The following is a 25,761-nucleotide window of genomic DNA, read 5'->3' on the forward strand; positions in this document are numbered from 1 at the left end:
GACCGCGATCTATCGGTCCGCGATCTCGAGCGTATCTCGAGCGGATTTCGAGCGTGAGCAACGGCGGAGGGTTAACAGCGCCACGGTCTCGTAATATCGGATCACTTTCACGGAGAAGAAACCGTGAAACGAGGTCGTTGGCTCCCACGGTGTTACATCGCGGATCCCTTCTCGTTTTCCTCTGCCCGGTTCTCCTACTCGGTACCGGCATTAAACGGTTCGAGCCGGCAACGAGCCTACACGGAAACCGGCATTGTTCCACGTTCGATCGGACTCGCATTCTTCCGTATCGAACGCGCGCGCGTACCTCGAACGCACCGACGACGACGACGAAGCTCGCGCGGGCGTCGAAGCGCACCGTCTCGCGGAAACGAGTTCACCTCGCGTTCGCTCGACGAGCTCGTTGTCTTCTCCGCGCGGAGATGGCCGTCGAGATTTTTCCAGAGAGGAGCGACGAGTATCCGTTACTCGTCGAACAAAAATTTCATCGTTCGATCGACGAACCGTCCGCCATAAATCTTTGCTCTCGTTGGAGCTTCACAGTCGCGCGTTAGCTACTGGTTCTACGAGTCGGCGAGACGATCGTTTCTCTTTCCTCGCGTCGCCGTTGAAATCTCCGATTCAGCGCGTAAGACGTTGCTCTCCGATCGAGCACCCGAAACGCTACGTTTCCTCGTCGATCGTTGTTTCTCGTTTGCGATCTTCTCCCGAGGAGACGCGTGTCCACGCGACGCGCGATCCGTTAACGACGCGCGAGTCTTCGCGGGTTCTCTTCGGCGAAATCGCGCGGAAAATACGTTCCTTCCGTCCATAGAGCTCCGCGGACGTTGGAACGCGACGTCCTTAATAAGGCACGGTTGCGAGACGGCACGACGAATCAAACGAGAAAAGGAAACATTCGAGGCCGAGCGTTCTGGAAGTCGTATAGCAACGTTCTTCGCCAGTGTGCTCGACCGTTTCCTCTCGATGTACCGCTACACCGGACGAATAAAGCTCGGAAGATCTCTATCTGCGCCAGATAACAGAGAGGAGAGCTCGCGGACGTCGCTAATTATTTCATCGATCGTGCACCGTCGATCGATCCATCGCTCGTCCAATTACAAGCGGCAGCGTAAACGCGCGGCGTCGTATCGGCGACGCGGGAACGTTCGAACCGGTGGAAAGAATCTCGCGAAACGTCGCGATGCGTTTTATCCGCGCGAGCCGATCGGGGATCGTCGTACCGAGCGATCGGGCTTTGGAACGTTCACGGCTCGGCGAACGCAACGGCTATTTACCATTTAACGCGGAGGTTAGCGATCCAGGGCGTACACGGTGTACTTATTCCGGAAACACGTAGCGCAACGTTTCGAGGCGAGCTCGCGAGTCTCTGGGAAGAAACGTTCGCGTTTAATTCGTTGTACGTGGATAGTAGATACGGACGTACGGAGGCGAACCGTAAGCACCGATCGAGGAACGAACCGTAATTCGTAGAGCGAATGCGTTCCGATTTCTTGCAATATTATCGGGCGAGTAATATCGCCGGTCGGGTGATTTCAACGCGCGGTAGGTAGCAGCATCGTTTCTGGTCTCGGCGCGGCGAGGAAACCAGAAACGAGTTATCCGGTCGAGCGAAGTTCATCGGTCGGAAGTTTGGGCGCTCGGGCTTCGTCGGCGAGCAACGGAACTTTCCTGTCGCGGGACCAACGAAATAGGGACCTCGATACGAGCCTCTCCAAGTAAACGGGTTCGCGAATGGTCTCGGAACGCCACCGTTATCGCGTCCAATTACGCGAGGAGAGACTTTCAGCGCGATGTTCGCTCCTCGGGAAAAGACGGGGTAGAGATAGAAGATCGAAGGTCGTCGCTCGCCCATGGGGATAATTTCCATCCACGTCCGCGTAGAACTCGCCTCGACTCGACTCGCCTCGACTCGACTCGCTTCGACTCGACTCGCGCGGGGAACGCACGAGCACGCACGCCGTAGCTCCGTGCGTTCGCACGCCCCGCGTTCCTAGAACAAACCCCAGTTATGGGTTTCTGTAAACTCGAACAGGTAATTCCATTAGCGGAGGCCGGGAGTGGGTGTGTTTGCGGCCGTGGCCGCGGGCGGGCGCGCTCGCACGTGTGTTCGTTTACCCAACGTTTTACAGTTACCCGGTGGATTTTTGTGGGAAAACCGAAGCGCACGATCCACGGGGATATATCTCGCGTTTTAGGGACGAGTCGTGAGTTACGTTCCGCGTCACCGCCAAATACGGCGCGCGACTCGACGCCAGCCGTTGCTCCGGTCACTTTCGTTTATCGCGCGGACGTTTTATGGCGCGACGAGCGAAAAATACCGGGCGACATTTTAAATTCAGATCAGTTTCGGAACGTGACTTCCTCGCCGTAATGGACCTCGAAGGGACAAGCCACGGAGAAAGTTGCCGATCGCTTTTATTTATTTTTCTTTTTTTTTTTTTTCGCCCCGTCGATCGCGAACGCGGACACATTATCGCGTCGTCGAGATTCGCGATGCTTCTCCGCTTCGCGGGTCCGTCGACGATCTCGATTCCGGGTCGCGCGGGAACGAATCGAATCTCTCCTTCTCGGAAGACGATCGAGAGTTTTCCGAGGAACCGATCTTTTAAAATCCTCTCAGCCGTCGCGTGCGCGGAACGTAACTCGCGGTACCTCGAAACGAATCGACGTTTCGGACGTCGAACACTCGGATACACTCTCTCGGTGATCGCGAGCACGGAACGACGCGAAATCGAACGATCCAACCGCCTTATTTGGCGGTACACGCGGTTCGAACCGTAACACGGTGGTTTCGTCTAAGCCACGACTCGAATACTTTGTCACGGGACAATTGTATCGGGCGTTCGTCGCTCGAGGTTTCCGTCGAATTGCGAAATTGCCGTTTGGCCTGTTATTGTTTCGCGGTTACGGTCTATCGGAGATAGTTTATAGCCGAACGCGGAACACGACAGAAACGAGAGGGATCCACGGAGAGCGGGATTCCGTAACGCGACTGTCCTTGATCCGAATTAAGATGTGTATCTTTTGCAATTAAGACCGATAGATCCCTCGTTGCGAGCCCGGCGTGTAACTCGCGGGGCCCATTACGGCTAGGCAGTTTCTTTCTGCCGGCCGAAACGCAGCACGATCCTTCAATTATCGTAAGAAATGCCGTTACGGGAATAATCGCGCTCGTGATCGACTCGCTTTATGCCGTTTCATCCTTTGCCTTTCTTTCCCGTTAACGATTTCGCCGACCGTTATTTTTGCTCGCACCCGCCCGCCCGCCCGCTTCTTCGGGATGGTAACCTTTGTCGCGGCCCGCCAAATTCCCCCTTCTTATTTTTCTTTTTTCCCCGCGCGGCGTAAATCATCCCCGTTTCGGAGAACGGGAACGTCCACGGTGCAATTCGGACGAAAATCGAACGGGGTTCGAATTTGCGGCACGGTGTAAATCATCCCTGGTCGGAGACCGGGAACACCGATGGAACGGCAGCGACGTTACCTCCTTCTCGAAGGTAGAAAATACCGAGTTCGAGGCAGGGGAATCGAGGCCCTTGGAATTTCACGAATGGAGGAAATTATTCCGGAGAGGGTGGTGCAAAGATATAAGAATGTAAACGGTGGCGGATAGATGAAAACTCGGAAGCTCACGAAGGTCCTCGATATTCGGAGCGTAGCTCGCGAACACGCCGCGTACCGATACGATTCCGATCGACCTTTCGCCTTCGGTCCGAGCGCGCCTTCCGGGCACGGAGAACGCCGCGATCTTGCCGCGGATACCGCTCGCGGATCTTATCTCTGGTAATTGAAACACTTCCCGATCTACGGAAGGAAAGGTGCCACGATCTAATCGCGACGATTTCGAAACCGAATCTGGTGGTCACCGAGGTCGGCTCGCGTTTCGAATCGCGGGTGTTTTTCGTTTCCGCGCGATAACGAAACCGAGAGCCGGGAAACGGGGTGTAAGAAATTCCACGTTGGCCTCGAGAACTCGAGATTCGTTTCGGTCGCGCGAAACGGAAAAGTCTCGCGAGGAACGAAATTCTTGGTCGTCTCTCGCGCGGAGCAGATCCGGCTACTCGGGAATTCGATTCGCTAAAAATGGAATGTGGGTTACGAGACGCGAGCGAGCGAACTATACGAAGCCGCTCGCGATCTTCGGCTCGCAACGGTGCCAAGGAACGCGAGCCGAAGGAAATCGCATTACCGCGCGCGTCGTTAACGCCGCTTCGGTGTCGGGGCCCTGTTACGCGGTTCGGCTCGGCTCGGGATCTCGCGTCGATCCCGAAAGGACAAGCGGAGGAGCAGACACGGTTGAAAAGCGAACGGCACGCCTTGAAAACGGCATTCGAACCATGCAAATCGTCGTGATGGCCTCTAAGATCCGCGGCATCGGGGTCGTGCGAACCGTAAACTCTGATACGGGACGTAAAGTAAAACTGCTTTTCGAGCGGCTTAAAGACGTCGTGCCGGCCGACTGACGAAGGAACGAACGGGGGTCAACCTTTCCGATCTGCAAATCGACACGACTCGTAAAACTCGTTCAAGCAGCGTGAACGCCGTGCCGACCACGAGAGCGGCTCCGATCCCGCTGCGGACCGTAAATCCTAATACAGAGAAAGGGGCGGTGGAGGAGGAGGGACGGAGGCGAGGACGAACAAGACGAACAAGACGAACAAGACGAAGAAGAAGAAGAAGACGAAGAAGAAGACGAAGAAAGAGGAGGAGGACTCCGCGAGGTCGTCGTAGGTGGCGAGACGATTTCTTTGCGAGTTCTCTTCCGAGCGGTTCGTGGCCGTTTAAAGCTCCTCTTCCTTCGTCGAGGCTGCGCGCGGCTCCGGCAGATCGCCTTTGATTTGCGAAACATCGATCTTCGTAATTTATCGCCGGTCGTCGCGGCTGCGCGGCGCGGTGTGGCAACGCGCGCGGACTCGCGCGGCACCGATCGACGCCGAGAAATGGAAGAGAACAGGGGCGGCAAGCGCGACGGCTCGTTTCGACGATCATTTTGAATCTCGTCGCGCTCGCGATCGGTCGTTACGGGTCTCGGCGAGGTACGGGGGTATCTCCCCGCGTCTCGCTCGAGTCGATTTACGCAACGTTCACCGTTGTCGCAACTGTATTTTCGCCCGCGGATATTTCGATGCCGGTAACCTTCGAACTCTCGCGCATAACCGGTCGCAAAATGTCCGATGCGAGCGTCCGTCTGGTAGCTGCGTTACGAGCCGGCCGAACGCATCGAAACGTTCGAATCGCATTCCCTCGATACCCGGTGTTCGTTCCGCCTCGGCTCCCAGGAATTTCGAGGACCGACGAGTGTATACGTACACGATTCCCGGTTACCAGGTGGTCCAGGGGAACGACGCGTCTGGGTCCCCGTACGTTCGACGGAGCCAGACGGGTCTCGACCTTACCGCTTCTCGGCTTACCGGCCATACGTCTGGCTCCCTTGCTCTCTCGCGCGCGCTCGCGCGAGCTTCGCGGCGTTCGATCGAAAAACGTGCAACTTGGGAAAAAAAAAGTTGACGGGCGTGGCCTGGCTGCGTCGAGGCCGGCCAAGTCACGTGGAAGCGCGGTGTCGAGTTTCGATAAATTTTGCGCAGGTGGTCCGCGAGAGGGTCTCTCTCCCCGGGAGAAAATTATTTATCGAGGAGATCGGTTCCGTCCCGACCGTAGGAAGTCGACGCGCGCTTGCCTCGATCGCCAAACGGGAACGAACATTCTCGGAGCGCACTCCCTGGAAAACGTACAGCGGAGGTTACGAAAACAGATACGGAACGAAACCGGAGTGCTTCGCGTTGGAAGGTAGGTTTGCGAGGAGCCAAAAAGTAGACGGTGTAGTTTATCACAACGGTTGCTTCGACAGCGAGCTCGCGATAGATTCTATCCTAGATTCGAGCTACGCGATACGTATCACACTCGCATTTCTGTTTGCGTTTCTCTGTGTTTCTGCCCGTGTGTGCGCGCACGTATGTTACGGTTCTATTACACAAATCATCGTGGATAATTTCCCACCGTCCATCCCAAGAATTGTCACACATCCGAACAATATTCGCGGTGAAATCGACGAACATTGTCGACTTATTTCCCTCCGTTTCATGTAATCGAAAACGTCGAGAGAATTTTCGCGTTACGTTCCGCTTCTCGCGCACTTTCCACGATTCGAAGGAAGAGGCCCGATAACGTCGCTTGGTTCTCCGTAATCGGCGCGCGCGTAACGGAACGAGCGCGTCGAGGATCTTGACGAACCGGTGGAGTTTCAAGGGTACGGGTTTCGAAGCCGGCTCGAGCGTGTCTCGAATACCTCGCTGCGTTCCTTCGATCCGGGGCCCGACGTCGAGCGGCGGGACACAATATCTATTTCGATTTCGAATCGTTTCGCGGTTATCGCGACATTGGTCCGGGTCAGCGTCACGATTCGATCCGGCGCTCCGGAATTCTCCCTCCGCGAGGAGAAACTTCCGGCTTTGGTCGTGGTTGCGCGAGCTTTCGCTTTCTCCCTTCGCCTCCGCACCCCCTGCCGCGTCCTAACCTTCGAATTCAGAGAATTTCTCCGGCAGACCGTGAAAGAAGGGTTTCTCCGCGTTTCTCGACGAAGAGTTATCTCTCCCTTTCCTCTTCCGCCACGGATACCCGTTCCCCGAGCAGCCGACGATCGTCGGGAGATAGAAGCTCGGGAGTCTGGCTTCGCGGAGAAAGAGAACACGAGAGAGAGAGAGAGAGGACCGGTCACGAGCCACGGCCGGAAAAGGATTCGAAATCTGGGCTAGGCGGAGATGACGTAGGAGGGCGAGAGGAATTTTCATCCGCGAAGCCCGTTCTCTGCACGCACGCCCGGAACGGAGTACGATTCTCCGCGGCGAGTCGTGCTCGAACCACGAGCTGGCTCTCCTTCTCTCTCTCGGCGCGTTCGTCCTCCTCCTCCTCCTTCTCCTCCTCTTTCTCGCGGGTTAGGTCGGCCTCGTGTTTGCTACTTGGCTGCTGCACCGTTACCTAACCTCCAGCATCGGGACGCGCGTGCACATCCAGCCACGCACGCGTCTTCTTCGCTCGGCGAGATCGAAGCGCGGTAAACGCCGCGCGGAACGATCGTCCCGTACGCCCGCCCGCTCGCGAGCAGCCGCGTACCACGGTGAGCGGCGCCCATCGCTTGCCTCGAACCTTCCGCTCGACTCCGAAGCGTTATCGTCTCGACGAGCTCGCGATAATCCACGGTGAGGGAACGCGAGGCTTTGTTCGCGGAAGGTACGCGCCGCGATCGATAAAACGCGACCCGAACAAAGGGTGCGCCGCGCGATGCACGCGCAAGTAAACAGAGGGTGGTTCGAACGAGGCCGACTCCGAATCGTCGAACTCGAATCGAGTTTGCGCGGTAATATGTACACGCGACACAAGCTACTACTTATCTTCGTTTCGTCGAGGTGACTCTCGGAGGACTCGAATCGAGTTTCCGTGGTAATATGTACACACGACCCAAGTTACTACGGTGTCTTCGTTTCGTCGAGGTGACTCTCGGAAAACTCGACTCGAGATCGAATTCTCACCTTCTCACAAGGGAACTTTATATCGGTACACCGAGTGGAGTTGAAAAAAGGGTTTCGCGAAAGTCGACGCTTCTTCCGATCAAAGTTACCCCCGAATTTGCCACAATTTCGAAGAAGCTCCGAAGAGAGAAAATTTTTCGTATTTTCCTCGGCCGGTAGTGCACAGCCTCGAGCCCCGAGAAACTCGCGAAGCCTCGAAGCATCGACCAAACGGCAAGAAAAGGAGTATCGATCGTTTCGGCACCTGGAACGCTAACCTTTGGCAGTGACGCGACGCTGCCGGGATCGTACGATCGTCGTGGATCGCGGCACGCAACGGACGAAAATACGTATAATAGCGTCGGCGACGTCGCGAAGGTTTCGGGAACCGACGCGGCGTACCGATCCTCGCGAGGACAATAGGAGAGCGGAATGGTTGCGCAACCGAGCTGGCTGCCGTTGACTCTCGAATTATACAATTAATGCATAACCGTTCGGCGATCAATCTCCTTGGCATCTCGATCGACGGGTACGAGTTTCGCGACACGGCTACCGCTTTCGCGACGACGTTTCGTCATCGAGAGATTCCCTCCGTGGAAGAGACGAAGAGAAGATCGTCGCCGAAGAGGATCGCGCGAATCGTACGTACATCGCACGGATCAGGGTCGGGCCGCGAGTATATTTTCGTTTCGATCCGCGTCAGTTTCGTCAACGTTTCGGTTCCCTCTAGACAGATCAGATCCGGTACAACCCGGGACGAACGCGGATAATTAACCGAGTATCGCGTTCGATTCGATCGCAATGGCGAACGCACTCGAGGAGCGAAGTACCGTTCGTAAAGTTCCTCGTTGAGACGTTCCTATCCGCCGGTTGCTAATTGCATCGATAATTCCACGACGAGTGGAAAGAAATAGCGCGTTGCGAGTTAAGGCGCGCGAGTATATACCTTCCGTATCGTTATCGATGCTGTCGTAGTATCGTGGGTCGATCGTGGAACCAATCGGGCAATTCGACGAGTTTCCTTTCGAGGTTTATCGATCGAACGAATTTCGTCGAGCAAATTTTTCGTCGGTTCACTTTTTTACTCCGACGAGGACGCGCGACGATCGTTGTAGCGTAAGAACACGCGAACCATTGTATCCAGGGAAAGAATCCGCTCGATCGGATTACCAAACCGTATTAACGAATTTCTTCTCCCCGAGTCCGGTGTTTCGGTCGAAGGAACATTCTCGCCCGGAATTTCTCAAAGATACACGGAAAGGGAATCGCGGTAGGCGTCACGGTCGAGAATCGCGCGTAAAAAAGAAGATCGGTTCGATCGGTTCGCTAGACCGGTATCCGTACCCGGATCTTCCATTCACCGAGAACGGTCTCGCGCAATTAACCTATTCGGGTCGTCGACGGGATTCCAGCTCCTCGGCCCTAATATTTCACACGGCTGTCACCTACACCTTTGACCCCGAGGAGGGATCGAACCGGTCCCTTTTCCCGCGGCACGAAAGCGCACCGTTTCTCCAGTTTCCACGCGAACCGAGACGATTGCGAAAGTAACCTTTGTCCGACGAGGTTTCGGTGCAACGCACGGCGCCAGAAAGGTGACGTCGAGATCCTCGACTCGGTTCGTGGGCGTATTCGCGGCCGGGAGTCCGGGTGAACTCGCGGCTCCGTTTCACCGATCGTTCGCCGCGGTTGGCACCGATGTTCGCGGTTCGAGAAGCTCTCGTTCCTCCCGTACCTCGAACGCGGTAACCAGGCAAACGGAGCGGGATACGATCCTCGACGACCTTGAGCGGTCGATTTCTTTCGATCCTCCTTTGGCGGTTCACCGTAACGACGAGTTCAATTTCACGATATTTCCCCGCTTCGCTATCCGTTCGATTCGCGAGTATCCGGTAATCGCCCGAAGCGGTTGCTTCGATTTACTTTCGATGCGTCGCGTTTCGGTCCGGCTTCGATTTCGCGGTAGTTTTCTCGATCGCCGGTCGCTTCGGTCGCGTACGAGCGTTTAACGCGGTCGATCGCTCGGGTTTTGCTCGTACGCGAGTAACTCTACACTCTTGGTCCTTGGCCCGCAACCGCGCCTCGATTATAATCCGCTCCTTTCGCGTCGCGACACCTGCCCACTTTTTTCCTCTCCGCTTCTCGTAGAGCCAGGCGGTCGATAAGGAGGATAGGTGTCGCGGTATCTGGTCGTGGACCATTCGGCGCGTTCTAGGCCGTTCCGGGCGCCGTGTTCGCACGGGTGCACCGCAATTATTTCCGCGCTTCAAGGGCGAGCGTCGAAAGAACCGTCCTCTTTGGTTCGCCGGTCCGGTCCGGTCCGGTCCGGTCCGGTCCGGTCCGTTCTCTCTTCCGTTTGTCGGCCGCTGCTCGTCCTCCTCCTGCTCCTCGTCTTCCTCGTCCTCCGCGTCCTCCGCGTCCTCCGCGTCTCGCGCGCCGCCTCCCTGTTCCTCCTCGGCCGTGGTAACGGTAATGGTAAGCGGCGGGATTTACGAGCGCCAATTCACCGCGGCAACGCCGTCGCGATGGCTTTCGTGGAAATGGCGCGAACCGTCGGGTTTCGCGTTGGTTTTTTGCGGGGCGGCGTGCCTCGCGCCGGTAACGATCCCACCGATAGGGACAAACGTTAATTAGCCGTGAAATGTTTACCGCGCGCCGGTTCGAGGCGTGTAATTATCCCGGACGCGTAATGGATGTAAGTGTTGTCGGTACCGCGATAACGTTGAACGAATCGTCGATAAACTGTGACTGCACCGAGAGTAACAAAAGTCCCGAGAAACTGGTAGCAATTTGTCGATTACCGATCGTCCGCTAATGTCGATCGCTCCGGCGCACCCGACACCACCACCGTCCGAGTAACGATTCCCTCTCGCTCGATCGTTGCCGCGCGATCGCGAACCGCTCGGATTTATCTTTCTCTTTCGAGTAGCAGGGGAGTCTCGTTCAAATTGCACCGTTCAACGTGCCCTCGTACCGTCCACTCCCGTTTTGGCGTTAATTTGCGGCCGATGTAACCAACATCGGAAATCGTAGCTCGATCGGGAACGCTCGTTATCGCGAGCTGGACCATTTCGTCGCGAACGAAATACGTTCGTCGCGTTTCTTTGCGCGCTACGCGGATACCGTTGAGAATTTCATCGATCGCTGTCGACTCTTTTCTAGAAAGTCTCACGATTTTTCGTTCGCAGTTTTCGTTCGCCGATCGGGTCTCGCCCGATCTCGGAGCGATCCAGCGGCGTCGGAGGCTACCCGAAGTCGGTAGCTTATCCGCGGGTCGAGGTGACTGTACGGTACTCGCTTTTAAAAAGTATACTGACCCAGTAACACGTGGGAACTTTTAGACGCGCGGCTCGCTCGGTTGTTCGCGGATGCATCCAACGTTTCTTTGTTTTACGCCGGAACCCCGGCGCGACACGGTGTCGTAACGATTTCCAGGACTTCTCGTGCCCATTGTGGATCGCGATACATTTTTCACCGGCGAACCGTCGTCTTTTTCTGCCTACTCTCGTTCGCTTAATTGGCGCGCGCGTTGCCCCGGCGTTGAATTAGACGGCGTTGTGTCATCCTTGCCGTGCGACCGGGTAATTCTCCGCGCGGGAACAATCGCCTCCTACCGCGCCCGGTTGACCTTTCGACGAGTTACGCGCGCGACGAAATCGATCCGACGCGTACGCGCGTAGAAATCTGTCTCGCGCGAGAGAAGCGTCGTTTATCGTCGCTCAGTGGAGACCCGAGAAAGCGAACGAAAGTGCAAAATACGTTCATCGAGGTTACCGGATCGGTGCTCGAGCGGTTCCGTTTCGCGGACGACGAAACTTCGGAAGTCGATTTTCACGTCCGCTTTGCCAATTTCGAGGGAATTTTCAATATCGGGTACTTAGGGGTAAGATAATTCGACGATTTGGAATTCGACGCGAAACGAGAGCATCGAAACTCGTCGCGATCGCGCGAATACAGGGTCTCGGTTTCGTTGAACCGTCCAAGAGAATCGGACCGAATCGAAACCTACATCTTGCGTTCGAAGGACCGGTTCCTCGAACGCGGCGTTTCCGAGCATCGCCATCGATTACTGCCGTTATCGATCGTCGATGAGAAAACCAATGGTAGAGATCGATCGTTGAATTTCCTCGGATTCCGCGTGAGAAAGGAAAACTTCCGCGAGAACCACGACGCATCGAATACCGCGCACCGAGTTCCACGAACGATCCGCCGGTACGGCTCACCGGTTAGCGGTGGTTATCGCCGCGGTGCAATCTCTCGTGAAATTAACGCCGGACTAATTAACGAGAAAGATTTCCTTCCCCCCCGGTAGTCTCGCGACGCGTCGCGTCGCGTCGCGTCGCGTCGCGTCGTCGCGAAAGGCGGAGCGCCGAACGGGCAGACAACGCCGCTGCGACATTATTTACCTTACGGGCACCGCGTCGAGTCTATTACGGGGGAGCTAATTTACTCGCCTTCGCTATTCACTTATCTACCCGCGCTAGAGAACACGGCATTCCAGAAACGTGGAAAACGTCCGACGGAACGCCGCTTGTTTATGGCAATTACGCAGCGAGTCGTGTATCCGCGGATTCCGATCCCAGCCGACGTCACCGCGGATTCCTTGTTTCACGGGCAACGATCTTCATTAGAATGCCGATTCGATGAGCTCGATTGCGATTCGACGTTCGGACCGCGGGCAGTTTCCCTAGATCGTTCGCCCGTGGGATTTTCCGACCGGTGTTATCGAACGTTCGAACCATTGCGAGCCGAGCGTATTCGCGAGCACGCTCGACGGTTCGTAGAACTTTCCTTCCTTCTCTCGCGATCCTTCCTCGATACGGAGAAACGCGCGAGAGATACGCATTTTCTTCGAAATTTTTCCGCTTCACGCTGAAAGAAGAATTTTAATCGCGCGCGATAACTTCGCGCAAAGTTAAGATTTATCGACCGATCGTCCCGTTTTCGCTCGAGCACGGCCCTCTCGAACCACTTTTCGCGAAAACCGCGGGCGGTGAGCACTCGCGGTATCCACCGAGCTCGTATCGATACCGTCTCGGAAGATCGACGATCCAGGTCGCGACCTTTCCCTCGTCGAGAAAACGGAATACGACGCGACGGTGGTTTGTACGGGTAGCTCGTACGATCCAAGGATTCGTGAGCAAATCGGGACACGAGGAAATCTTTCTTACCGAGAAAATCGAGAGATTCGTTGTGAAACTGAAACAGGGAGGAAGGAAATCTTGGATTTTCCATAAAAGTCCACGGAACGGTTGTCCGTGATCGTTCTCGCTTTCCGTGCGATCTCTCGCGGTCTACGCGTCAATGACGGGGCTTCTACTCGGTAAAATAAATATTCGAAACAAAAATAGTTCCAATCGAGAATTCTCAAATAGAAGAATCTTTCCAATCGAGAAAAGATTGTTGTCGCGGGAATCTACTCGACTTTTACACTTTGTCTAACCGTGGTGAAAGAAGGTTCACCGAGAGACACGAGTATTCGTTTCGAAAATTAGACTCGGACCTAACCCAGACCTAACCCAGACCTAACCCAGACCTAACCCAGACCTAACCGTGGTGAAAGAAGGTTCGCCGAGAGACACGAGTATTCGTTTCGAAAATTAGACTCGGTTTCTCCGGTTGATTCGTACGTGAGTCTATGTACACAGTTTTATCCCATTGTATCGCTTTGGGGTACGGTGAGAGTGGTGCTTGGAGCAAAGTTCGGTCTGTTGTAAAGTTCAGATTATAATATCCAGTTTATGATAATATGCAGGGATCTCGCGTATCTAGTAGTACAGTTATTGTACATATAAGAATATAAAGTTCGAACAAATGCGTATACAGTGTTTTGATGTGAACGACGACAATGTCGTGTGGTCTTCGTGACTCTGGACTTGGAACTCGACTAGAAAGAAGAGCCAAAAGGAAAACGGCCAAACCGTTGACCGCGTTGAACGACCCTTCCGCGCCAATACGTAAACAGTTCTTAAAACTGACATCGACATCTGGCACCCTTAAGATCGTTGTTGCATTCATTCCAAACAAAGACAATTCGTCGATTCCAACACGGTCGATGTCCAAGTACCGTCGTTCTGGATTACACTCGGTGATTTTCAGCGAGTCGCGAGGGCAAGGTTCGGCCGATCTCGTTCGATCCTGAACAATCTTTGAATCGTCTGACGATTGGCGCGTTGGTCGTCTAAGCGGAGATCCGATCGAATCGGAGCGGTCGAACCCAACGCCTCGAACCGTGCCCGCAGGAGAATCTGGAAGGTCGGAATGCGGCTGAGGTCCGCAGCCGTGCGTCTTCCTCCCGGAATGAGTTGCTCCTATTCCGCGAAGCGGGCTCGAGGGGTAGCGTGGAACGTCGAGCGAAACGCTATGCCCCTTAATCGATCGGACGTCTCGAGTGCGCTCGATCGATCGTCGTTCCCGATCACCGTGGACGATCTGACCTTCGGGTACCGGCGGTGGCTCCGTGCACCGAGGGCATAAGTACACGTCCGCGCGCGTATAGGGAGACCCGCATTTCCGGCTTGTTCGCTGACCTCGCGGAAAGAGGAGAGACACGGTACCCCGTCCTCGGCTCGGCGTGCGTCGATTTACCGCGACGTTCCACATTCCACGCTTCCGCGCGCGAGACCGATGGCCGACGTCGTTCCACGGTGCCGGAGGAATTCGCTAAACGGTCGAACCGTACGGAAGACGACGCGTACTCCACGGACGACCATACGGGTCGTCGCTCCGTGAAACATCGCTCCGCTCTACGTTGTTTATCGGATCTACGGGGGAGCGCTCGGGATACGAACGACCGAGTACGTTGCGAAAATATGAGCGAGAGTACCTTCTCTAACCGAGTACCCCATGGAATCGGAGTAAACTTTTAGCCTCAGGCTCTGCTGAAAATTGGAGTAAACTTTCAGTCTCAGACGGCCAAAAATCGGAGTAAACTTTCAGCCTCAGGCTCTACCGGAAATTGGAGTAAACTTTCAGCGTCAGACTCTGCTGGAAATTGGAGTAAACTTTCAGCCTCAGACTCTGCTGAAAATCTGAGTAAACTTTCAACCTCAGGCTCTACCGAAAATCGGAGTAAACTTTCAGCCTCAGACTCTGGTGGAAATTGGAGTAAATTCTCAGTCTCAGACTCTGCTGGAAATTGGAGTAAACTTTCAGCCTCAGACTCTGCCCGAAATCGGAGTAAACTTTCTAGAGTCGTTCTCCCCATTGACGATTCGAGAACGAGAGGTTTACTATGGTCGAACTTCGTCGTAGAGATGCAAGGGTGTATAGACGAGATAGGCGAGGGAGCTTTTAAACCGGGTGATCGATAAGAGGGAAACTGTGGAGTACTGGGTTTCGATGTAGATTGCAACGAAATGGTTTTTGGTAGACGGGCGGTCCATCCGTCGAGAAATAATCTCGGAGATCGGAGCGAAAAGAATATTTAAGCAATCCCAACGTTCGTCGCGCCTTGTTCCTTTTTTAGCGGGCGATCCTTGGTCGACCGAAAAAGTCGATACCGCGTCTCGTTCGTTCCTCTTCGATCTCGAAAGAAGGACGATACGCGTCCCTGGAACGAGAAAAGTCGCTTCTCGTTATTCTCCGGTCGAAACGGATACAAAGCGAGATAAACCGGTAGCAAGAAGGATCCTCGGGAAGGTCGGGGTAGGATCGTTTTAATAACTCTCCGTTACTGCCGTACGCGGAAACCCGGTGCATCGTCTCACGCGAAATTAACTTGCAATTCGTAGTCTGGTTTCGTCGGGACGGTGAAACACGCAAAGCGCGTGTTCTTCGCGCCAAGTGCAAAGCCGGTAGGTTGAGGTAGAAAGTAAAGCGAAAGAAAGTGGAACCCGCGTACCATAGAATTTCAGGCTCTGCTTCTTTGACCGGAAGTATCGCTTTTTGTCCCGTATCGTGTCGTATTTATCCGCCTGGTTCGTCCCGGCTACGAGTACGTCCGGAGAATCGTCCACGGATTCGCGTACCGCGGTTACCCTTTTCCATCGCGAAATCGGGAACGATCTTTGGTTTTTCGCACGCGGTAAACATTGACGGAAATCTTGCGTTTGTCGTCGAATTCGGTCCCGAAGGTGAGCGCGTTCGCGAAACTCTCTTCGGTCGAAAGTAACGCGCTTCGGTCCGCGTCGTAAACCCCGTGTTGGAAAGTTCGTTCGAGACTCGGCTTCGGTTTCGATCTCCGTTTGGAACTTTCGTCCCCCTTACGATCCGTGTTTCGATTCCAAGATGGCGAACCGAACTTCCTTAACCTTGTTTCCGAGACCGGGTCTTCCCTTTCTCGCGTCCTCGTAAAAGGACCTTCGCAGCCAGGAAACGGAACGCGCGTTGGATATCGATCGCAGGTGTGGCTTACCGATACCGCTTATCGATTTCAAGAGTCCGGTTAGCACGCGTCACTACCGTGCACCCGTAAAACAATTCCAACGTCCGTCGCCTCGCCTCGCCTAGCCTCGCCTCGACTCGAGGCGAAACCATTCCCGATCCAGAATCGATAAATTCGCTTTCGGTTTTACGATCGCGCGCGACGATTTACGAGAACCACCGAGAGGACGGTCGGCCGTAATTTCGTTCGGAACGGACGACTCTCGCGTTAGCGTCCCTTTCGATTACCTCTTTAACCACCGTAAACGTAGACGGTACGGGAAACCAATCTGCGCTCGACGTTTTATCCCGTCGCGCTGAACGAATATTTCGAATCCTATTCGCTCAACGACCTCGGGAAACGTTACAGGTTCTCGCGCCGATATCGGAAAACGCGACGAGTCCCGTCCATTCCCACAGTCCGATGTCGAAACGCTCTAACGAGGTTCTGGAATAAATGGAAGCGGACGGAATCCGAGTGTCTTCGTTTTTCACGGATCGGAGGATCGGGAAGTTTCGAGCTGGATCGTCGAGCCGAAGAGATCGAAGGAATCGTTCGGCGCTCGATCGTTTATTTGCAAGAATTCGGTCCCGGCCGGGAACTCGAGGGACTCGATCTCATCGCGTGGCTCTCTAATAGCGCGCAAGGGAGAGATCGGTGCCGGTATCGATGTAACTGCGTTACAAAAAGAGCCCCGTTCTCTTTCTTTATCTTCGATACGGTAATGTATTCCCTTTCTGACCTCGCCTCGCGGTTTCAGTTCTTACGCGCGTATTTCCCTTTATCCAAGGGGAGAAGGGAGTCTCTCGGTGTCTCCTTTTTGTCTTAATTACGACGCGATTCGCGGAGTCGGAGAACGCAACGACGAAGACGGCCGTAACGACGGCCATCGCGGTCGTATCGAGCGTCGAGAGGTTTACGACCACCATTTTTTTTTTCTCTTCTCTTTCGTTTTTTTTTTGTTTCTTTCTCCTTCTCCCAGTTGACGCGAGAAACACAGGCCGCGACGGTGTTTCTTTTCCACGGGCGACAACCGCGGCCAGAAGTCGTCCTTGCGCCGTTATTGCGCCACGGGATTTTGCGGCCGGGCCTCGCGACAAGGAACTCGGTTATAAACATCTCCGGAGAGTCGGTTTTCCATCGCGGCTGCACGCTGCTTTACGATCGCTACGGACGTTCCGCGATGGGGAACCTTGAATGGCGGATCCGAGCGTAGGCCATCGAATAAAACCCGATGCATTGTCGTTTTATTATGGAAACGCGTAAACGCGTATCTCTATGCGCGCGGGGATCGTCGCGAGTCGCCCACGCCCCACTCTGGACTGGTTTCCGTGCTCGAGTCGTGTCTCCGAAACGGGCAAACCGGAACAAAAGCGAAATTGCGAAAGTAGTCGCCGCGTACCCGGCTGAGACGCTCTCGGATCGACGAGCGGACGACGAGTAGTCGCGAGACCGAGTTTGCGCGGTCAACGAATTCGAGAATCTGTTTCGCGAGTTGCGAGAGGAATCTACTCGCGAGAGACACGGATTGGACGTTCTGGATACCGTGGGATACGACTTTGACCGTTTCGGTCGGAATACGATCGATGGATCGCTCGAGGCTGATTTCACGAGGAGGAATCACCTCTCGAGACGACAGATTCGGAGCAGTCTCTCAACGACCTTGAACCGTTCTCCGTTCTTAGTTCTATTTATCGTTTATCTATTCCAGTCTACGATCGTCGACCTTTGGATTTCGAAGTCTACGATCGTCGAATTTCCGGCTATGTCGCATTCTGCGAGACCTCGGACACTAATTTTCAAAGTTCCGCGCTATCCGTTCCACGAAGGACAATACGTACTTTGGCTAGAATCGAGACACCCCCGCAGCGATCTAAAGATACGCCAGCGCGTTCGGTATATGGGTCGGTAAGCCGTAGCTAAGAACGCGCGATTCTCGCTCGCAGCTGGGAGACGCCAGGCGGGTAGTTTCTAATGGATAATCCGCCGCGAAGTGTGCCAACGCGGCCGAGCGAGCGCCTCTCTAAACGCGTAGCGTAAAACGATCGTTAACGAAGCAACTCCGCGACAAAGATACGCGATTTCGAGTCTCGTCGATGGATTCTTTCGCCGACGAGTTCTCGTTCAAGGTCCATCGTTCTAAGGAAACTGCAAAGAAACGAGAACGCTGAATCTACTAGTTCGTCCATCGACGCGTAAACGAAGAGTCTTCTTCATTGACATTTACAGCGCCGAAACGCGTGCACCGTTCGGTCTCGCGTAATCGGTCTCTCGCGCGTACATTTTTCTCGAGGTTTTCGCTCGCGAGATCCCTCTCTCGGTGACGAGTCGAAAAACCGTGACGCGTCGGGAGGATCTCGGTCCCCGTCCGCGTGCAATTACCCTTCGTTAACGAGAGGGGGGAGAAACGCTCGGCGTTAACGCGTCGCACGACGGAGGAAAGAACTCGGTACGCCGTATTTCTTCCGGCGAGTTATCGTCGCTCGGCGGGGCCCCCGCGTGGAAACGCGATTATAAAGCGTTTTACGGCGCACGCTCCGGAACTCGCGCGGAGCGTTTCGGGGGGATAAAGAATCGGAGCGGACGAGAACACGGCGAGCTCCTTCTCGTTCGGTCGGAGTCGGTGCCCTCGAACGAGACGACCCGTAAACGCGTTTCTTTCTTCGTTCCGCTCGGTGCACGGGGACTTTTCTTCCTCGACCCTCGGAGAATTCGCGTTGCTCGCGATCGGGTTCGCCCTCTCTAACTCCCCCGCCGCCAACCCCGAGCGTACACTGCTCGTCGCGCGCACTCGTGAGAAAAACCCGGAATGTCGTGGAATTAATTGAAATCAGCATAGCTCGGTGCCGAGGCTGAGCGTTCCTTCGTGGAAACAGCGCGACGATTAACGGCCAGGATCGTTTCATTCATCGCTGCGTCTCGAGGCCCCGAGGAGGCGGGGGAGGAGGAGGATTAACGCCGAGCGCGGTGTTAAAGGTCAATGCCGCGTCGATGCCGGCAAGCCCCTAACTTCGTGTGGGAAGAATTTCCGTCTTCCTTTTTTCAACCACTTTCCTCTCTCTCTTTCTTTTCTCTTTCTCTCTCCTCTCTGTCTCGCTCCTCTGTTTGTTTTATCCGTTTTTTTAATTTAATCACCGATTGAAGAGCACGCGGAGACGGAATTATTCGCTGCATACTAATTGCTCGTCCGCGCAGCGGGGATATCGATCGTTCCGTGGGAACGTTACGAATTTATTTTCGTCGTGCTTCGCTTCTCGGTTCTCTACGGCTCGTCGATGGTTCTCTTTGTTCGATTTGGGTTTCTTCGGTCGCGTCTGAGCTCGATAATAATACGTTCCTCGAACGAATTTTTCTCCATCGATCCGTGGCTCGTCTTTCGACGAGACGAGACGCGCTGGTCGTCGCGTTGAGAAATCGGTAGATATTCTCCCGTGCTCGGAAATTGAAATGCCATTGTATCGAAATGTTCATCGAACTCTCTCGCCGTGACGAGTACGCACGGTTACTCGCGGCCGCTAGAATCGAGCAAATTTTACGGAGTGAGTATCGTTTACGCGTGAAGTACGACCGCGCATCGAAATCACCCGAGCGACGCTCGGAATAACGCTACGCTTACCATTTTATTACACTTACGAGAGTCACGGCTTCCGTTCTTAACCGGTCGCTGTAAGATTTAGGTTACCGTGGACCACGAGGCTCGTGGAACGTTTAAAAAATCCATCCACCGAACCTTCGCGCTCGTCGACTCGTAAAACTCGAGCGGATTCCTGCGGAAAAATTCTTCCTCGAATGGAAAATCCAAAGTTACGGATACGAAGATTTCTCGTAACGGAATTGGCGAAGATTCCGCGCGATAGGATCCGCGAAGAGGGTGTAAAAATAACGCGAACCGTTTCCGAAAGATTCACGGTAGAGGTTAACGCGACGTAATCGTCGTAATTCGATACGCGCGTAGAAATTTCATCGCGAAGTCCGCGTTAGCGGGACTCGGTTCGCAACTCGTAGGCCGATATTCCGTGGGGCTGCACCATTTAATAGCGCATGATTGCTCGTTGCGAGCGTTTAGCCACACCTGCGGGCTCCGGGTACGTTCCCAGGTCCGGCAGGCTCGATTTCACGCCGCGTCTCGCGACGACGGGCCACGCGGAGAAATATTGCCCGGCTTCGAATTCGCGTTGTCATTGCGTGTCGGTGACCGCTCGTCTTTGCTCGTTTCGCTTCCGCGCGGCTGAAAAATGGCGACGCGAGCGACGAACGCGACCACTCGAAGCGACTACTTTTTGGCGAATCTTCGCGCGAGACGCAAAACTAGACTCGACCGGTTCCGATCCGACCAGCGGTCCTGCTATTTATTTGGAATTCCGAAGAATCGATCTCCGTGTTCGTCGAGGCGCAAAATAATTAGAAAAACCGACGACTCGGAACGTTCGTTCGTGCGTTCGTTATCGAGACGGTCGTAAACCGGTCGAGTGTCCGTCGCATTTGGCTCGCACATTTGGTACGACCAGGGGCAATTCCAAAGGAACCGTTAGGCGTCACCTGGCCTTCGAGAGCCTCGTACTCGGAGAAAGTTCCTTCCCTTTCTTCTCCCTTAATCGTGAAACCCCCGCGCGTTGCTCGAACACCGATGGTACGTGACGTTCAACGTTTCCGTTGTCGGTGGTTCGCCAATTGGAAATTTAGAACGGTCGACGATCGTTCGAGCGTAACGAGACTAGTTATGCGCGTACTCGCGCACAAATTCGATCGAGCGGAGACGATCGCGCGACCGGTATCTTCCAAACTCCCGAACGGAACCCACGATGTACGCTTGGACGGTCCGGACGGTTCGATCGGTCGTTCGAGGAAGGAAAAAAAAGTCCACGTCGAATCCCGTTTCCTTTTTCTCTTCCCGCGGCGCGTCGAACGATACAATTATCAATGACTTCGCAACATTCGATCGACGTTCCTCGCGCTCGTACCGTGTCGGTGGATTTTCGGCTCTCGGAGCTCGAGACGCTCGGTAAGGATTTTTTACCAACGGGACGTCAACGAGCCGTCCATTGTCCTATTCGCGCGAGAGCTTCCTCGAACAGGATTCGAAACTGTTTCTTTTTTTTTCGTTTTCGAACGGTGCGCGGGCGAACGGTAACGACGCGTCTCGTCTGGTCGCGAGGGGGCAAAAACCGCGCGACTTTGAGCGCGTTTGCGGCGCGGTTTCGTCATCGAACGAAACGAGAAAGGCGATTACGGCGGGGGGAAGGAGGGTCCGAGCGGAGAGTGGCTGGCAGCGTGCGCGCGAGCCGCGAGAGGGAGATTTATCGTTCGAGCAACGGACGTCTGTCGCGCGAAACCTTTTCACGGGGCACGGCATTCCTTCGACGAAGTTCGCGCGCTTCCTCGGAAAACGTTCTTCCGCCTCGCGACGCGAGCGTGCCGTTTAAACTCGCGCGGGAGAAGAAACGGTACCGACGCGCCCGATTATCCGCGAAACGGTTTCTCCCGGTCGTTCGTCTCGATGGCGAGAAGAGGAGAACGCTAGGGGGACGCTTTTCCCGTGACATTTCGGTACGTCGCGCGATTCTCGATTTACGAGAATTCGTACGCCATTGGTGCCATTTAACCACCGCGTCGTCGATTTCTTTTCCACGGGTTGTGTACGCGCACGAGGATAATCGCGTTTCGCGGGCACCGGGCATTACGGAGGATCGATCGATCGAAGACTCCCACGCATGGACCTTCGCTCGATCGGCGAAAAGAAAGAAAAAAAGAAAAGAAAAAAAGAAACGAGCGAGTGCGGCGCGCGCGACTCGCTTTCTCTCCATTACCGTCGGTGATGTATCGGCCGGTGGTTCGTCGGAAAATTACGAGGCGCGAGGAGACGACGCGGGAACGCGTGGAAGAAGGGGAGACACGATCGAGGCGCCGTGGCTAATCGACGTCGCGGCGAATAAATTCGGTGTAATCGAGCGGTCCCGGGCAGAGAGGGCTTTTATCGAGCGGGCCTCGTTCGTCTCGGCGTCGCTCTCGACTTACACGCTTTTATGGTAATTAATCGACTCGAAAATATTGCCGGCGTCGAGTGCCGCGCGGCCGTCCACGCTTTGAATAGCGGTTTCGAGATTCCGTCGTATTTAGGCTGGGTAGAGATACTCGACACCGTGCTACATTTCGTGGCTGGAGGTTGCCCGAAGAATCTGGACGATTCGAGTGGCCGCGCCGCGCCGATAGAACCGCGTCAATTAACGATACTTGGAACGGTACGGGTATGCGGGCACCCAACCCGTCTTCGTTGTTGGGTTATCGGGTGCGAAAATCTGTGATACTTTCCGTACGGTTCCCGTTCGCTCGCTGCGTGCCCTCCGTATTGTAGATCGCGAGCTAACTCTGTTCTCTCTTCGTCCGTATGAAAATTGTTCTCGTCCAGGATCGCGAAACGGTCGATCTCGCGGGTTCCCTTTCGACGGGCACGAGTTCGAAGAATAATGGTAAAAAAAAATAAAGAAGGTGGCGAGCCGCGTTGGACCAAAGGGGAAATATGGTCATCCGTGTAGGAGATATCGGGCGAGTCCGTTCCGAGAACGTCGCGTCTCGCGTTTGGTTCCAGAACGGGAAGAAACGAGGAAGAACGAAGCGGGTAGCCCGTAGGATCGGCTTCTCGCGGTCGGCATTCCACGGTACGACATCTGTTCAGGAGTGTTCCGCGTTCTCGGGGCGATGGAGCTCCTCTCCGCGGCTCGTTTTGCCGTTGGCTCGGTTCGTCGCCGGTAATTGCGATCGATACCGAGTCGTCTACCCGGGCACCGTCCTCGCCGTCCTCGTCGTCCTCCGCTCGTTCGAAATTAAACGACGGAGAGTTTCTTTCTTCGTTTCGCGGTACGAGCCGGCGGGCCCCGCGGCCGACGACCGCCGAGGACCGATGAAAAACTCGCCGCCGGCATCCGCGGGGAGCTCACGGGCATGCGGCCGCGCCACCGCTCGGCCCTAAAACGACCCGTCGATGAGACGCGCATCGGAACCGATCGCGGGAATTCGCGCAATGACAGAACCTTCATAACATCATTAGTAACGTGACCGCCGCACCGTCGACGAATTCGAGCAGTACAAATTCGAGCAAATAAAACGGACAGAATGTACGCACCGAGCGCTTTGCTTTTCTTCCACGCTGCTTCTTCGCGATCGAACGAATCCGTGCACGAATCTCGGTGAATAGAAATTTTCGAACGCGTCCAGCGGACGCTTCGAGCTCGATTTTTCGAACAAGATCTTCTCCTCCTTCTCTCGGACCTCCGTGTCGCGAGTTACGCGGCCCGTGTCCGCGAGAGTAGGCGCGCGTGTAACCGCGCACCGGGCCATAAGTACGCGTCGGTGATAAAGTCGCGGGAGCGAGTATTTATCCGCGGAGGAAGGTATCCCTTCTTTGCTCCCGGGGTGTCTCTCCCTTTGGATCGGCGTCCCGCCGCGACGAAGAAGGTCCTACGTCGCCGGCGATAAATCGCCGTTCGTTCTCGCGCGAGCGGATCCTCGGCCCCGACCGCGACAACGAACCCACCGACCGGCGGGAACGCTCGAAGGAGACCGAGAGACCGAGAGACCGCCTCGGTTGTACACCTAGCCGATAGTTGGACCGTGAGTTATTAGCGCATCGCGCGGACCGTCGTAAAGGAGCGCAGAAGCCGGGTTTACGCGCCGCGGACCTTGAAGCGGCGACGCGCACCGCGCGCCAGATCGCAAGATAGCCGCGAGAAACCGCGCGAAATCGCCTACACCGACCGACCATTCCCCGCCATTTTAAACGTCCGAGTTCCGAAGAGATTACTCCGCGATCGATCGAGGGGATGCGTCCCGCGAGGTTTCGAGCGACTCGTAGAAACGAGAAGTCGATTCCGGAGAGATCCGGAGAGATTTACATCGAGACGCGACGTTAAGCGCGTTAAAGTCGACGCAAAACACGGATCGAATCGATGTCGACGTCAAAGGCGGATTTCAAACGGGAAGCGGTCTCGTTCGTAACGCTCGTTACGCAAAAGACCGCTTCGAAGCCTCGCTCGTCCCCTGTATCCGTCGTGATCGAATATCCGCGATTTTTGCCTCGCGACCGTGGGACGTTCGCAAATGTTCCGCGCCTCGAGAACCGGAACGGCCTGTTTCGTTCGCCGATCGAACGGCTACGAATTTGCGCGTTAACGTTCGCGCACGATCGACCGGGAACGTTCGCGCGACGATCTTGGGGACGATTCGATGCGTTTCATCGAGGCGCAAACGCGACTCTTTAACGAGGACTGTCCGTAGATGGAAACGGATCGATCGCGCGCGTTCGTCGAGCGTTCCGTTTCTTTCGCCGAAGAGGGGAAAAACACGCGAGTGGCCCGTTGAACCCGTTTTCCGTCACCGGCGTTCGGGGTAGTCGACTTCCCTCTCGGTGATATCTTTCCGTTTCGAGACGCAACAACGGGACGGTTATCGGGGACCGAAATCGAGCCGCGCGATCCGCGCCGTATCGAGAGGAATTTTCAACGAAACCGCGATAGCTCGCAATTACTTTTTTTCCACGTCGAAGGGCCGTCGCGCGCGGTTTTTTGCCAGCCACCCGGGCAATCGGCGCGACGTTGACGTCGCGAGACGAAAAAGCTCCGGCGTTGTTTTCAACGGACCGGCGCGGACTGCCGGCGGAGCGGACGACGCCCGGTCGCGTTTTTATTTTAATCGTCGGACGCGGTGCGCGCGGTTTTTCCCGGCGCATTTGATTTCTGGAGCAGCACGCGTCGAGGCACGAAGCCGACGAAAGAGGTGTCGCTGCCTCATACGGCTCGAGCGGCCGTCGTCGCTCCTCGAAAGACCGCTTCTTGTCCGGCCGGTGGCCGTACAAGGGCCGAAAGGCCTCCAAACGAATCGAGAAAGAGACGTACGCCGCCGATTACATTCTTGGCCTTGCAACGCGACGCGCAACTTTTTGAAATCGCCGCTCGTAACCCCCTAACCCACTTGACCTCTGGGTTAACGGGTTGCCCGGTTCCAGCGTCGAAGCGAACGCGATCTCGCGCGAAATAATTGGATCACCGATTCCTCTCTACGCGCGACTCGTAATTTACGCGTAATCGCGGTGGAAAGTTCTCGCTTGGGGGTAACGCGACCGACGACAATCGAAAGAGTGGAAAGTCGAGAACGTACGGTGCTCTTGGTTCCGGGTCCCGGTTTTCGGACCATTTTTCCATCCAACTCGGCCAAGAATCCTGTACCGCGCGCGCTACCGGTCCATTCGTCGGCCAAGGTCGCGGACGGAATTCGTTCGAGCGAGTACCAGGTTGTTCGATAAGTTTTCTGGTCTCTTCCATTGTAACAAAAACACTGTGACGTCTTCCACTTTCAATGACTGTAAATATACAAACGAGTCTGCGCGACACTTTGCGCACATTCGCTAAAAAATAGTACCAAATGTTGGAAAAATCAAACGACGAACCAAGTAGCTTCGTTTCTCATCGAACGACGAAACTTACTTATCCAGCGAGCTATCGCATCGCGGTAGAAATCGGGTCGCTGCCTACCGAGGTTCAAGGCGGTCTTGGAGTTATCGTCGCGTTGGAAAAAAAAAGAACTGACTCCTTTGTGGCGACGAAGGAAGGAACCAGCCGGCAAAGTGGGTCGAGGAACGTAGGTGACGAAGCTTCGGACCGGGTTAGGAGGAGTCGGAGAGCGCGAGAGGGGGAGTCGTAATGGGTGGAAACAATGGATCGAGAACGATCGGTGAAAAGGGAACGGAGAGCTCGCGAGGCGGACATCGTTTCGCGTGTACGACGAATCTCGAGAGCTCGGTTCGCCGAGATGCTGGAAACTCGATCGAAACGCGAAACTTTGCGAATCGACGCGAGGCGGACACCGTTTCGCGAGCTCGACGAATCTCGAGAGATA

At 55.2% G+C, this 25,761-nt stretch overlaps 1 protein-coding gene across 1 annotated transcript in view; it reads left to right on the forward strand.

Annotated features, from left to right (window-relative positions):
• Shrm (shroom) overlaps positions 1 to 25,761 on the forward strand; it is a 156,034-nt gene that overhangs the window by 45,426 nt on the left and 84,847 nt on the right. The gene's annotated exons all lie outside the window — the stretch shown is intronic.

The sequence above is a fragment of the Ptiloglossa arizonensis genome, chromosome 6 (genome assembly GCF_051014685.1).
Source record: "Ptiloglossa arizonensis isolate GNS036 chromosome 6, iyPtiAriz1_principal, whole genome shotgun sequence".
Classification (NCBI taxonomy): Eukaryota; Metazoa; Arthropoda; class Insecta; order Hymenoptera; family Colletidae; genus Ptiloglossa; species Ptiloglossa arizonensis.